General features: G+C 39.7%; 1 pseudogene; it reads left to right on the top strand.

Moving 5' to 3' along the window:
* The first annotated feature begins 230 nt into the window (after window positions 1–230).
* On the top strand, window positions 231–12,589 carry LOC111994158 (2-oxoglutarate-dependent dioxygenase AOP2-like; annotated as a pseudogene).
* The last annotated feature ends 1,444 nt before the right edge of the window (window positions 12,590–14,033 follow it).

Genomic DNA, 14,033 nt, shown 5'->3' with positions numbered 1-14,033 from the left:
GTGTAAAATTCTTTTTTAAAAACTTGAACCCGACCCTTGCCCCTCACACTTCATAAGCATTTATACTTGTAGAGTGATCACTGCACCAAAAATGCACAGTAGTATAACTATAAGTAAATTACTTGCGGGAAAAACGTGTAAGCATTGATTGACATCTATAATTAACATCCCTCTCACAGCTTTGCTCCTTGGCAGCCCTCAAACTTCTTAGGTGAAGGGAAGAAAAAAGCATGGCCATCCAAACACAAGCAAAGATTCCAGTTGTTGATTTCTCAAACGAGGACCTGAAGCCTGGTTCAAGTTCATGGTCCTCAATGTACAGAGATGTTTGCCGTGCACTTGAAGAGTACGGTTGCTTTGTAGCAGAACTTGGCAGTAAATTCCCATTAGAGATTCACGACACAATCTTTGGCGCAGTAAGAGAGTTGTTGATTTCCCCACAGAAACCAAAAAGAAATTAACTTGCGAAATGGCTATTTTCCTCAAGCTCTTTTCGAACGCATGGCGATTGATAACGGAAACTCCCCAGAAGATACTCAAAAGTTGACCAACATCTTCTGGCCCAACGGAAATGTTCACTTCCGGTAATGATACAATCCTATGATCTACTTTTCTCAAAGATTTATAATGCAAGAATCAAAATAACTATATAAGTGTGTGTGGTTTTTTAAACTTGTAAATATATCCGAAAAATGTTGCCTCTGTGGACGACTAAATTTCTCGGTTCGAAATAAGTCAAACAAGTAAAAATAGTGTCACAAATGTGAATTTGTATTGAATATATGTGTGGTACAATTCTCTGTTGATTACAAAAGAGTTATCCTTTGATTCGATCTCCTTGAAAGATTTGTTAATTGGATTTGTGGTAATGTGATTTTCACTTGAACACAAAGTATCATTCAATTTAGCTGAGGGATGGATCGAAGATTGTTGAAACGGAATTACAATGAATCTCTGGCTATGAGCTTGTTAGAAATCCTTTGTTCTTCACGTTCTTCGTGTTCTTGATGTGTTCTTCGTCTTCGAAGATTTGTGGTGGAAGTTCTTCGGTGCTTTAGAGGCTTAAATCCGTAGAGCTTCACTGATTTGTGGTTTGTGAGGTTTCTGGAGGCTTTTGAGCTTGATTCCAGTGAACTTTGAGATCTAGGAATATGATTTGGATGATTCCTCTTCGAATGTTTTTTGTATTCGAAGGTTTGTGGTGGAAGTTCTTCGGTGCTTTAGAGGCTTGAATCCTTAGAGCTTCGCTGATTTATGATTTGTTGAGGTTTCTGGAGGCTTTTGAGCTTGATTCCAGTGAACTTTGAGATATAGGAATATGATTTGGACGATTCCTCTTCGAATGTTCTTTGTATTCGAAGGTTTGTGGTGAAAGTTCTTCGGGGCTTTAGAGGCTTGATCCGTAGAGCTTCACTGATTTGTGATTTGTTGATATTTCTGGAGGTTTTTGAGCTTGATTCCAGTAACCTTTGGATCTAGGCGGATGATTTGGATGATTTTCCTTCGAATGTTCTTCGTATTCGAAGTTGAAGTTCTTGAAGTTCTTGGAGGCTTTAGAGCTTGGTTCCGGCAGAGCTTCTGAACTTCTGAGTGCTTCCAATGGCCTGGTCCTCTCTCCAAATCTCTGGATCTCCTTGATCTGATCTCCTCCTAAATGCCTTAGGAAGGCTTCTATTTATAGGAGTTTAGGGGTAGGTAAGTGACACGTGGCGGAGCTTGATTGGTGACACATGGCAGCGCTTGATTGGTGACACGTGGCAGAACTTGATTGGTCCGCTTATGTCATTGCCTGCACGTGCTGACTGATTGTGTCATCGCTTACACGTGCGAGACTGCTTATGTCATCGCTTACACGTGCGATGATGTGTGATTGGTTTTTGCATGACACTTGGCAAATTTCTGTTGGTTTCTGAGTAATGATAACAAAACCTAGCAGCAATACGCGGCGCTTTGTAATTGGCCGTATTTTGTGGACTTGGTAGTGTGACGCGTCAGCTTGTGATAGGTCGGAAATTTTCCCTGTCTACAAATGCCCCCTCGAGACTCGTTCACACACACAGTTTCAGAGTGTAGTGTGAGAATGAGTTTCGAAAACAGACTTTCACTCTTGGCTCTTTAAATGAAGTAATTGAAGGTGGTGGAGCTTTTAGCAGGATGAGATAATTTCCGAGGAGTAGACCCACCCATATGAAAGGATTTGGTAAGACCGAAAAGGGGTCTGCCTGTATTTGAATGTACTTGCATGACCGAGCCTTCTCAGCAGAGATTAAGTTGAAGTAATTTCAGAAGAGTGTTTCTGGGTTGGCGGCGATCACATGGTGTAGAAGATGGGGAAGACGCGAGGATGGTGGCTGGGTATAGCATGCGGAGCCATGGGGCTAACCTCGTGCTTTTAAGAGCCGTTGGTGAAGTTATATCAGAAGAGTACACTTCGGATTACAGCGAGGCCATGTGGGAAAGTGATTGAGTGCGCATGCGTCATCGTTTTACCCAGGTTGAGGTAATTTCAGAAGCTTATGGATTCTGGAGATGACGGTGGTGGTGGTGAAGAAGAGGGGGATGAAGCAAAGCGAATGGATGAAACATACGCCACCATGGTTCTGATCCTGTATGTCGGGAACCCTCTGGTGTAGGTGTTTCTAGGAGATACACCTTTGAATATGGTACTGACTGTATGTTGCATGTGGTCTGACAGTAAGTCGTAGAATGTGCATGCGTGATTGGACCATACTGACAGACGTTAAGTTGAAGTAATTTCAGAAAAGTGCATTCTGAAATACTTCAAGTTGAATTTAAGTTGGAGTAATTCCAGAAAGTGTGTTTTGAGGTACCAGCAACAATGACCTCTGGATCCCACGCCGATGGGAACATGGAATATGGCTTTGGCAACCCTTTACCAGCCCCAAAGGCTGAACTCTGATGAACTGGTGTCTTGGAGGTTGTTTCAAGTGTTGGATGAAAGAGAATTTGTAGGACACCCCAACACTTTTTACCATCTTCACCTATTGACACTTGTTGGGAAAGCACAACAAAGTGGAAGATGGAGCTAACTTGTGATTCTGGTCTTAAAAACCAGCAAAGTTGCTGTTTGTTTCGAACCGCTGCTTCTGCTGGAAGGCCAAACAATTGAAAAGAAACTGCGGGAGGCCTGAGATTAGGAGCCAGTGTCTCTGCTGGACTTGGATGTCCTGGCCAACCAAATCTACGGAAGCATGGAAGGTCGATGCAGGCCTTGTTATGAATAACTTTGTGGACAAAGGTAGTTGTTAGGTGGAGAAGCAAAATTTGTTTGGATCTCAAAACTACAATGATGCTGTGAAGAGGGTTTCTGCCGAACCATGGGAGGGTTGATTTCAAACTGACTGTGAAGTGATATTGGTTGCTGAGTGTTGAGAATGATGAAGCCATAGTGAGAAATGGCTGTGAGAAGGAGGACTTGAAAATTTGAAAGAAGCAAATCTTCATTTCATGACTCAGTGTTTTTCTGGATGAGTTTTTGTTGAATCCGGCCCTTCTATTTATAGCAAAGAGATGAAGAATGATAGATGGAGTAGTCAAGAATGGCGGATGGAAATTTTTGGTGAGAATGGTAGATTCTTGACTGGTAGATGCCGAATGGTAGGTGGGAATGTTTGGCACCGAAAGGGGAGTGGTAGGTTGGACGGGTGACCCGATGTGATTTTAAGTTCAAGACACACTTGTGAGAGTTCATCTGTACTTTGAAAGGGAAGCCTTGATGAAGTCTGCAGAATAGCCCTGAAGGGATCCAAACTAAATGGATGAATCTCAAATTTTGATATTGAGAGCTTTAGTTTTGGACATTGTCAGTACTTCGGTGATGTGGGTCAGATTGGTGACTTCCAAGTTGCGAAAAACTGAGCAAGACAAGTTTGGCTTGAAAATCTTGACTTTGGGTTGATTTCAACACAAAAGACAACTATCTTGGAATTGAGTTATTTGTGCAATTTCTGAATCTCAAATGATGAAACGGATTTCAAAATTGGAATGTACGCGAAAAATTGAGCAAGATAGGTCCATCTTAAAAATTTTGACTTTCGGTCAACATTTTCGCAAAAGTCAACTTTTTTGAAATTGGACGTTTGCACAATTTCCGAGTCTCGAATGAAGAAACGGATCCCAAAATCGGAATGTATTCGAAAAACTGAGTGGGACAGGCCCGTCTTGAAAATTTTGAATTTTTGGTCAAAGTATTTTTTTTATCTTCCTTTTTTTTTTTTTTTTTTTTTTTTTTTAAGGAGGTTTGTTTTTTTTTTTTTTTTTTTTTTTTTTTTTAAGGAGGTTTGGACCGGGTCGGATTTTCGGATCGAACCGATCCGGTCTAGTCAAACGGGTCAGTCAGTGGAGTATGACGTCAGCCATGACGTCACAGATCTGGAGCGTGTACCGCGTGTGGCGCGTGTGGCGCGTGTACGCGCGTGAGATACCCGGCGCGTGTGAGCGCGTGACCTGACGATGGTGGCGCGTGTCGGCACGTGAGAGAGAGCCGGACATTCTGGCGGCACGTGGCGGCGCGTGGCTCATTATTTGGACCTGAAAATTTCAGGTTTTGCAGATCGAAGGCCGTAGAGGAGTTCTGTGGGGTCAGTTTCGTGAAATTATGAGCAGGTTTGCACAGTTTTGAGAAACTAAACCATTGGTTACCGCGAGCTTGTGGAGGCGCGTGGCGGCGCGTGGTAGCTCCTTTGATGATGATCTTTCTGGGTTTGGTAGATCGAAGTCCGTTTAAGGTCCCTGTAGGTTCAGTTTTGTGAAATCATGAACTGATTTGCACAGATTTGTCAGAGAAGGATGCAGGTCATTGTTGAACTTACGTAGGTTTTCAACAGCTCTGACAAGGCGGCAACTGTGTTTAGACTTGAAGGTCGTGAAGTGGGTGATGAGCCACCATTTTTTTGACTCTCTTCATTGAATGTCCTCTTTTATTCTCAAAATTTGGTGCAGATTTTTTTGATTTTGAGTGCTGTGAATGTGCAAAATCTCACTTTGAGCTCCAATTGTTTTCGCATTTCTGAAATGTGAAAATAGTTTTTTTTTCACTGGCTGGTTGACGGAACCATTTATTGGTTTGCTGACTTTCTTCATTTTTCTTGCCTGCTATCTCAGAAGTTTTCTATATAAAGGCATGTTATTGCCTTCCTTTATCACTGAGACACATGCTGAACATTCAGCTTTCTTCTCCTGCTTTCAAGAATTTTTTTATTTTTTTCTTTTTATTTTTTATTTTTTTTTCTTTGTACTTGTTGGCTACAGATAAAAATTAGAGCTATCTACTCTTTTGATTCTTTTTTTCTTTTGGTTTAGCCATGCAATGAGATTTTCTTCTTACAAGTTCTTGTTGTTGCTTGTTTTTGTTTTGCAGCATGGTTCTCTTGATCTTTGGGCTTTGACATCAAACTTTACGTTGACGTTCTCATAGAAGTGTTTGCATGCATTTGGTGGCTTTATATTTCATTGATAGCAATGTTCTTGCAGCGATGTTTGCCTTCATGTTGTTACATTATTTTCCTGCAACAACAATCTTTTAGTGATATTCGTCTTTGCAACGACGTTTCCCTGAGGATATTCAGCCAGGCAATAATGCTATCACCAATACTTGTTTTTGAAGTCGTATCGCCTCTGATGTTGGCAATGAAGCAATACTAGTACTGGTCGTTAATGAAACTATGCTAGCACTTATTTTTGCATGAACGTGTTCCACACTTGTCTTTTCAACGTAGCCCTCTCAACAGTTTTTTTTGCAACGTAGCTACATCAAGAGTCTTCACCATGAAGATATGCTAGCACTTGTTTTTGTATGAAGGTGATCCACACTTGTCTTTGTCATGAAGCTGGGCCAACTCTTGCATTTGCATTGAAGCATCACCATTACTTGTCTACTGAAGCAATATTTGCACTCTTCTTTTTTAATGAGGCCTTTTCAACATGAAGCCACGTCAACACTTCACTTGCGCCGCAGCCATGCCAATATTCGTCTTTGCCATGACATCTCGTCAACACTTCATCTGTACTGAAGTCGCACCAATATTGGCCTTTGAAGTTGCATTAGCGCCAATTTTTAAAGGCGACAAAGTTCAAACATCAAGGGTACATAGTATTATCGCCAGACAACAAGATTTTAGAGATGTCATCAGGATTTTGAAGATGCAAGGAGCTCATTAAGACTTTGAAGATGCCAATGAACCCTTGAAGTTTCAAGAAGCTCCTACCAAGACTTTAAAGATGCAAAGATGATGCCAACAAAATCTTGAAGTTTCAAGAAGATTGCCACCAAAACTTTGAAGATGAAAGGAGCTCTTATTAAAATTTTGAAGATGCAAGGAGATGCCAATAAAACCTTTAAGTTTCAAGAAGCTCCCATCAAGACTATGAGGATACAAAGAGATACCAATAAAACCTTGAAGATGTGAGAAGAATGCTGTCAAGACTTTAACATTGCATGATCATGCCCTTAGAGGAGAGATGACGCAACACCAACTTTAGATGCTGGAGGAAGGTGACGTTGTCCAAATTCCAGAGACATGATATGAAACGGCACCCTTCAGAAGGGAGATGATGTGATTTAAATTTCGGAGTTGTAAAATGGCACAACCTAGAAGAGAGACGATGTAGCTTGGACTTGCAAGGTACAAGAAGATGCCTCCAGAAGATAAGTGATGTAAAACATACTTTAGAGACATGGGAGGATGTCCACAGAAGAGGGGCAATGCCATGAAGACTTCATTCTTTGCAAAAGAGGTTGAAGATTTTATTTTATTCCACAACCAAGAACTAACTTATGTTTATCATTAGTTCAAGGAAAGCCGAGTAACACCAATTCTTTGTAGCTGTCTTTTTCTACCACAATGATCTTTGAGTATCATGTAGTAAGAAATTGACTGATCCTAAGCAACGCCTGCCAATTAAAAGGATCTCAAAAGCATATTGACGACTTTTGAAAAATTCCTTAAGCTAGACTGGCAATCCTTCTTCTTTTTCATGTGACTGAACTTAGTAAATGATACAAAGTTGCCTATGTACCCCGGAAAGGGATCAAGTCATTACGTAGTTCAAAATTTTTTTTTTTTTTTTTGATGATTTCTTTGTTTTGTTTTGTTTTTTTTTTTTGTTGTTTTTTGCAAAAAAGGAGGGCTCAGTGCGTAATAGTGGGTATCACCACTAATCGAACCCGAGACCTCTCAAGGGCGACTTGGGCATCCAACCACTACGCCACACTAGCAATTGGTGACATAGAGTGGGATTAATTTCTCTTTATTGGTATGCTTTCAAAGGTAATGGGAAGACATCATGTACCCTTGCAGCATTACAGTGGGCAGTTTAAGCTCTTGCCAAGGAGCAATCCTCGATGCTCAAGCATAGAAGTGTTTAAGGAACTTCCCATTGATGGGGCTGATCCTTGCATCATCATTGTTGATCAACTTGTACGCTTGGTTGGTGTTTGCCCCCTGCTTGAGAGTTGGAAGTACATCACAAGCAACGGTCACATGGTTTGACCCGACAACTTCATCAAAGTCTAGATCAATCTTGTTTTCTTTGGCAAGCTTCAAGATTTGTTCTTTGAAGACGAAGCATTTTTGGATTGGGTGGCCAATGATACGATGATATTTGCAGTAGTTAGGGTCATCAACTTTCCCTATGTCTTGTGGTCGCCTGCATTCTGGCAATTCAATCAGCTTCAATTGCAATAATCGTTCTAAGATGTTTGGCACATCTTCATCGGGGAACGGATATGCTTTTTGCTCATGTTCCTTAAAAGTTAGGCGACCGCTTCGTTCTTTTGCCATCCTTCAAGCTGTTTTTTATTTGCCTTCGCTCCTCTTTTTGGAACCTTGACTTCGATAGTGTTAACAACCATTGGGTCTTTGAGGTTGACTTTTGCATTCCTATCATTCCTCCTTACTTCCCTTTTGCTTTCCTCAGGTATGGAAGGGTTTGTACTTCCATGGCTAGCAATACTCAACTCCATGTCGTGTGCACGAGTTGCTAATTCTTCAAATGTTCGAGGCTTTATCCCTTGAAGGATGTAAAGGAGTCCCCAATGCATGCCTTGGATGCACATCTCTATAGCAGAAATTTCAGAAAGTCTATCCTTACAATTTAAGCTCAAAGAACGCCACCGATTGATGTAATCAATGACGGGCTCATCTTTCCATTGTTTGGTATTAGTAAGCTCTATCATGCTCACTGTACGACGCGTGCTATAGAATCGGTCAAGAAACTCTCTTTCGAGTTGTTGCCAACTATCGATTGACTCGGGTTCTAAGTCTGTATACCAATCAAAGGCATTTCCTTTGAGCGAACGGACAAATTGCTTTACAAGGAGGCATCCTTGAGTCCATGCGTTCTCACAAGTTTCTACAAAGTGAGCAATGTGTTGCTTAGGATTTCCATGGCCATCAAATTGCAAGAACTTGGGGGGTTGATACCCATTTGGCATCCTCATGTTGTCGATGCGCTTTGTGTAAGGTTTTGAATATGTGAGAGAACTTGTAGAAGAACCTCCATATTGTGCTCGGATGGTATTTGTTATCATGTCTTGTAATTGTTGGACTGATAACGAAGCAACCGAAGTAGATTGTTCTCGTCGGGGAGTGTTTTCAATTTCTCTCCCTTCGTCACCCTTTGCAGATGCGAATTATGACCATGGCTTGATTCACCAAGATCTTGTACTTCGAGTTTGTTCATTAAACTTGCAATTTGGAGGTCCTTATCTTCAAGTGCTTTTGTGAGAAGGACGACCCTTTGTTCCATTTCAGCCATCTTTTCTTCCATTATAGAAGTGTTAGTCATCATGACTGACACAACTTCCCAAGATGATGGAGAAGGAAGTGAATTGAAGTGAGCACATGAAATCTCATTTTTTGGGTTCCCTTTGATGGGAGAAAGATCGTGTGACCAACTTCTTGTGAAGGAAGAAGGGGATTTGCCCCCATACTTGAGGTGTTCCAAGGTGGAGACGTCCTCGTTGATGACCTTGTTTCTTGTGAGAGGGTCTAAGGAGATGATTGTTTGAACCTTGGTTTCCTCGGTTGGTTGAGATTGCAGTTGATTATGAGCTTTAGGTTGGCTACAATTGATTACACCAATGTAGTTGTTGGTGGTAGCCGTACCAAGTTTAGTTGGAGTAGCTATTGAAGCTTGGATGTTCTTGCTAGAGGCCATTTGAGCTAGTAGCAAGGTGATGATGATGATTTCTTTGAAGGAGAATGAGATGAGAGGTAGAGAGGTCCCACTGGGCGTGCCAGAATATGTGGACGACTAAATTTCTCGGTTCGAAATAAGTCAAACAAGTAAAAATAGTGTCACAAATGTGAATTTGTATTGAATATATGTGTGGTACAATTCTCTGTTGATTACAAAAGAGTTATCCTCTGATTCGATCTCCTTGAAAGATTTGTTAATTGGATTTGTGGTAATGTGATTTTCACTTGAACACAAAGTATCCTTCAATTTGGCTGAGGGATGGATCGAAGATTGTTGAAACGGAATTACAATGAATCTCTGGCTATGAGCTTGTTAGAAATCCTTTGTTCCTCACGTTCTTCGTGTTCTTGATGTGTTCTTCGTCTTCGAAGATTTGTGGTGGAAGTTCTTCGGTGTTTTAGAGGCTTGAATCCGTAGAGCTTCACTGATTTGTGGTTTGTGAGGTTTCTGGAGGCTTTTGAGCTTGATTCCAGTGAACTTTGAGATCTAGGAATATGATTTGGATGATTCCTCTTCGAATGTTCTTTGTATTCGAAGGTTTGTGGTGGAAGTTCTTCGGTGCTTTAGAGGCTTGAATCCTTAGAGTTTCACTGATTTATGATTTGTTGAGGTTTCTGGAGGCTTTTGAGCTTGATTCCAGTGAACTTTGAGATTTAGGAATATGATTTGGACGATTCCTCTTCGAATGTTCTTTGTATTCGAAGGTTTGTGGTGAAAGTTCTTCGGGGCTTTAGAGGCTTGATCTGTAGAGCTTCACTGATTTGTGATTTGTTGATGTTTCTGGAGGCTTTTGAGCTTGATTCCAGTAAACTTTTGGATCTAGGCGGATGATTTGGATGATTTTCCTTCGAATGTTCTTCGTATTCGAAGTTGAAGTTCTTGAAGTTCTTGGAGGCTTTAGAGCTTGGTTCCGGCAGAGCTTCTGGACTTCTGAGTGCTTCCAATGGCCTGGTCCTCTCTCCAAATCTCTGGATCTCCTTGATCTGATCTCCTCCTAAATGCCTTAGGAAGGCTTCTATTTATAGGAGTTTAGGGGTAGGTAAGTGACATGTGGCGGAGCTTGATTGGTGACACGTGGCAGCGCTTGATTGGTGACACGTGGCAGAGCTTGATTGGTCCGCTTATGTCATTGCCTGCACGTGCTGACTGATTGTGTCATCGCTTACACGTGCGAGACTGCTTATGCCATCGCTTACACGTGCGATGATGTGTGATTGGTTTTTGCATGACACTTGGCAAATTTCTGTTGGTTTCTGAGTAATGATAGCAAAACCTAGCAGCAATACGCGGCGCTTTGTAATTGGCCGTATTTTGTGGACTTGGTAGTGTGACGCGTCAACTTGTGATAGGTCAGGAATTTTCCCTGTCTACAGCCTCATGCCAAGAGCTTTGGTGTTCTGGAGTTCAACTAGGGGTTCAACTTCCTACTATTTTTAATGAAGAGAAAAGTACTCTTGGATACCTGACAAAACAAAAACTCTTGGTTTCCAACACAAATTACAAACCCAGAAACTCAATATAAAGCTTTATATATATATATATATATATCCTCACAAAACAGATAACAGATCTACGCGACGTGATAGGGAGAGACAGCCTGCAAGAGGAGCATTGAGGAAACTCAAGAACTGGGCAGGATACAAGAGAGATCTGTAGGTGTGAAGAAAAAAAAAAAAAAAGGTGTGATGGAGAAAAAAAAAAGATAAAAAGGAGAAAAGAGAAATAGATAATAATAAACTAATGTGCGCGGATTAAAAAAAAATTTGAAAATGATTTAGTCTTGGTTTGTGGGCTGGGTTATGAGATGGGTTTAAATTTATGGAAAAAGTTTGGTAAGAATAGTTGATGAAGATTTAGATTACAATTTTACTCGATATTTCTTTATTAAATGTGAATTTTAATAAATTTTAAAGATAATCTATACAATCGAGTGTAAAAGAATCAACGTCCTAGACATAACATTTTTTTGTTTTCCTCCTCTTCATTAGTGAGAGTGTCGATTCATATGTGAAGCTGATGGAGGAATTAGATCAAATGGTGATCAGAATGGTGTTTGAAAACTATGGCGTGGGGAAGCACTATAACTCTCTTATGGAATCAGTCACTCGCACTCTTGGCTTTATAAAATATAAAGAAGCTCAAAAGACCACCAACACCTGTAAAGCCCTTGAAAGTCACACAGACAAGACCTTCACCACCATACTTCATCAGAATCGTGTAAAGGGTCTTGAGATAAAAACAAAGGATGGCCAATGGCTTGGCAGCTGATGCACTCCAGGTGAGTTACTACTTTTACATGTCAACCGCAAAATATTGATCTTACAAAACTCGTACCAACTTCGTTCTTTTTCTTAAAGAAAATACTAAAGTTACTGCAAAACCATTTACAAATTCAAAAAAAAATAATAATAATAATAATAAATAAATATTTGAATTACTTTTCTATAATTGATTGCACACTTATTTATAAAATTTATATAATAAAATTTTTATTATTTGTAATACCACAATTTTCTTACACTGTATTATAGAATATTTAAAAATATGAAGTCGCTTGATAAATTATGGTTATTATTGGTAACCATAGAAATTATAACTATGACATGTTGACATGTTACTATTATATTTAATGTTAACAAACATTGTAAACTAAAGAAAATAATGTATCTTTTTAAAATAAAACTTATCTGTGAAATAGGCTGTCCATATTTCAAATTAAAGAACAAGATTCAAAAAAACTAATTTATATATCTGAAAATTACAAGAAGAAATTCTTTAGGGTGACCCGAAAATGTTGAGCACAAATACTTGAACTAAAACCCAATGAATGATGATTCACATGATATTTTGGAAACCATTACAGGAACACTTTGAATTTTATTTAGTTATTTATTTTTTGCTATATATAAGGATGATCAAACATTTGTCTCTCTGAAATTGGTAATTAATAGAAGTCAATTGTGCTTCCCACTACTATAACCATATTTTTGGGTACTATAATCATTTGAATAAATAAATAAATCATTCCAAAATTGTATTTTTCTTTCTTTCTTTCTTTCTTTCTTTCCTTTTTATTTTTTATAAAAGATTGTATCCATTATAATTTGGAGTGATGCATGATTGCTTGACTAAGGTATGGACCAACGACAGGATACGAGCTTGCGTCCATCAAGTTTTGACGAGAGAAAATGAGATAAGATACTCATTCGGGTTGTTTACATTTTACGACAAGGCAATATGTGTGCCCGAAGAATTAATCGATGAGGAACACCCTTTACTGTACAATCCACTAAATATTTTTGAATATCTCAAAGCACAGGTTGGTCATGAAGGAGGACTGTTAGTCAAAACCTATTGTGGTATTTGAACTCTTTCTGTCTAAATTAAGAAACCAGTGCGGTGATTAGTGTCATGGTTTATTCTAATCTCAAAAGGATTTGGATCCTCTCCATTTCAAGTAAAGTAGGGAGTACGCATTTAAAGGACATGATTCAAAATGGAATAAATCTACGGTCTAGATTTTGCCAACTCATTTAAAATTTAATTGTGGTTAAACTAAACTAGAGTTAATGAGTTGACAAAATCTATACCCTAGATTTTTTCCACTTTGAATTATTGTTTCACTTTGAAATAGACTTTCAATGGGAATATATGTATAAATAAACATTTATGTACTCTTAAAATAAATAATAATATCTTTTTTTCTTTTTCTTTTTTGATGGGAAACATGTGAAATTCAATCAACTGAAATTGAAATACAACAGAGATACTGCAAAAGCATTACAAACAGAGTTCCTCAATAACAATGTGCTCAACAGGACTTGGTATAGTCCTTTCCCAAACCTGAGACATATCAGTAATCCTAGCAACTCTTACAAGTTCATGGGCAACTCTGTTGCCTTCCCTTTTTAGATGATGAAAGGAGCACCAACTAAAAGAAGAGGAGACTTCCCAAATATTCTGGATAATGTGATTGAGCTCACCACTGAAGACCCCATCATTGATAGCTTGAATAATGGACAAGGCATCGGACTCAATAATAGCATGAGAAACCTCCATTTTCGCTGCAAGAAGCACACCTTCCAGAACAACAACAGCCTCTGAAATCTCAGCAGTGAAACACGCTGGGAGGACCTTGCTAGAAGCTACCAGAATTTCTCTCTTGCAGCCACAGATGACCACTCCGATGCATGATTTTCTCCCATCATATGCTCCTCTTTTTTTGCCTATCCAAATAAGGCTATCCTCGTGCAGGTTGTAGCTTATGGGGATTTTTAGGATGGTGCTGGCTTCGTGAGGCAGAAAAGTGGCTCTAATCACATCAACTTTCCACCATCTAGTGTCAAGGTCTATGAGGGAAGACACCATGGGAAAGTCTTCATAGTCTGCTTAGGGGGAGATCACCTTGTGGGTAGATGGCGTAGGTAGCCATCTATCTTCCCAAATATGGATATGACGTCCATTGCCCACCCTCCACCTTGTGTCCCTTCTAATTACCTCAAGGCAATTGTGAATGCTTCGCCATGCATATGAGGGGTTGCTCCCTTTTTTGGAATTGAGAATATCATCATAAGGAAAGTAATGTGCTTTGAAGACTTAAGCCACTAGGGAGTTTGGGTTGGTGAGAATTCTCCAACCTTGCTTAGCTAACATGGCAAGGTTGAAGGCTTGTATGTTTCGGAAGCCTATACCTCCATGGAATTTAGACCGACACATTTTCCTCCAACTAACCCACGTAATTTTGTTCTCTTTATCCTTTTACCCCCACCAAAAACTCCGCATCATATTTTCCAAGTCATGGCAAAAAGTCA

Source organism: Quercus suber, unplaced genomic scaffold (genome assembly GCF_002906115.3).
Source record: "Quercus suber isolate HL8 unplaced genomic scaffold, Cork oak 2.0 scaffold_866, whole genome shotgun sequence".
Lineage (NCBI taxonomy): Eukaryota > Viridiplantae > Streptophyta > Magnoliopsida > Fagales > Fagaceae > Quercus > Quercus suber.
This window is presented reverse-complemented; position numbering and strand designations above follow the sequence as displayed.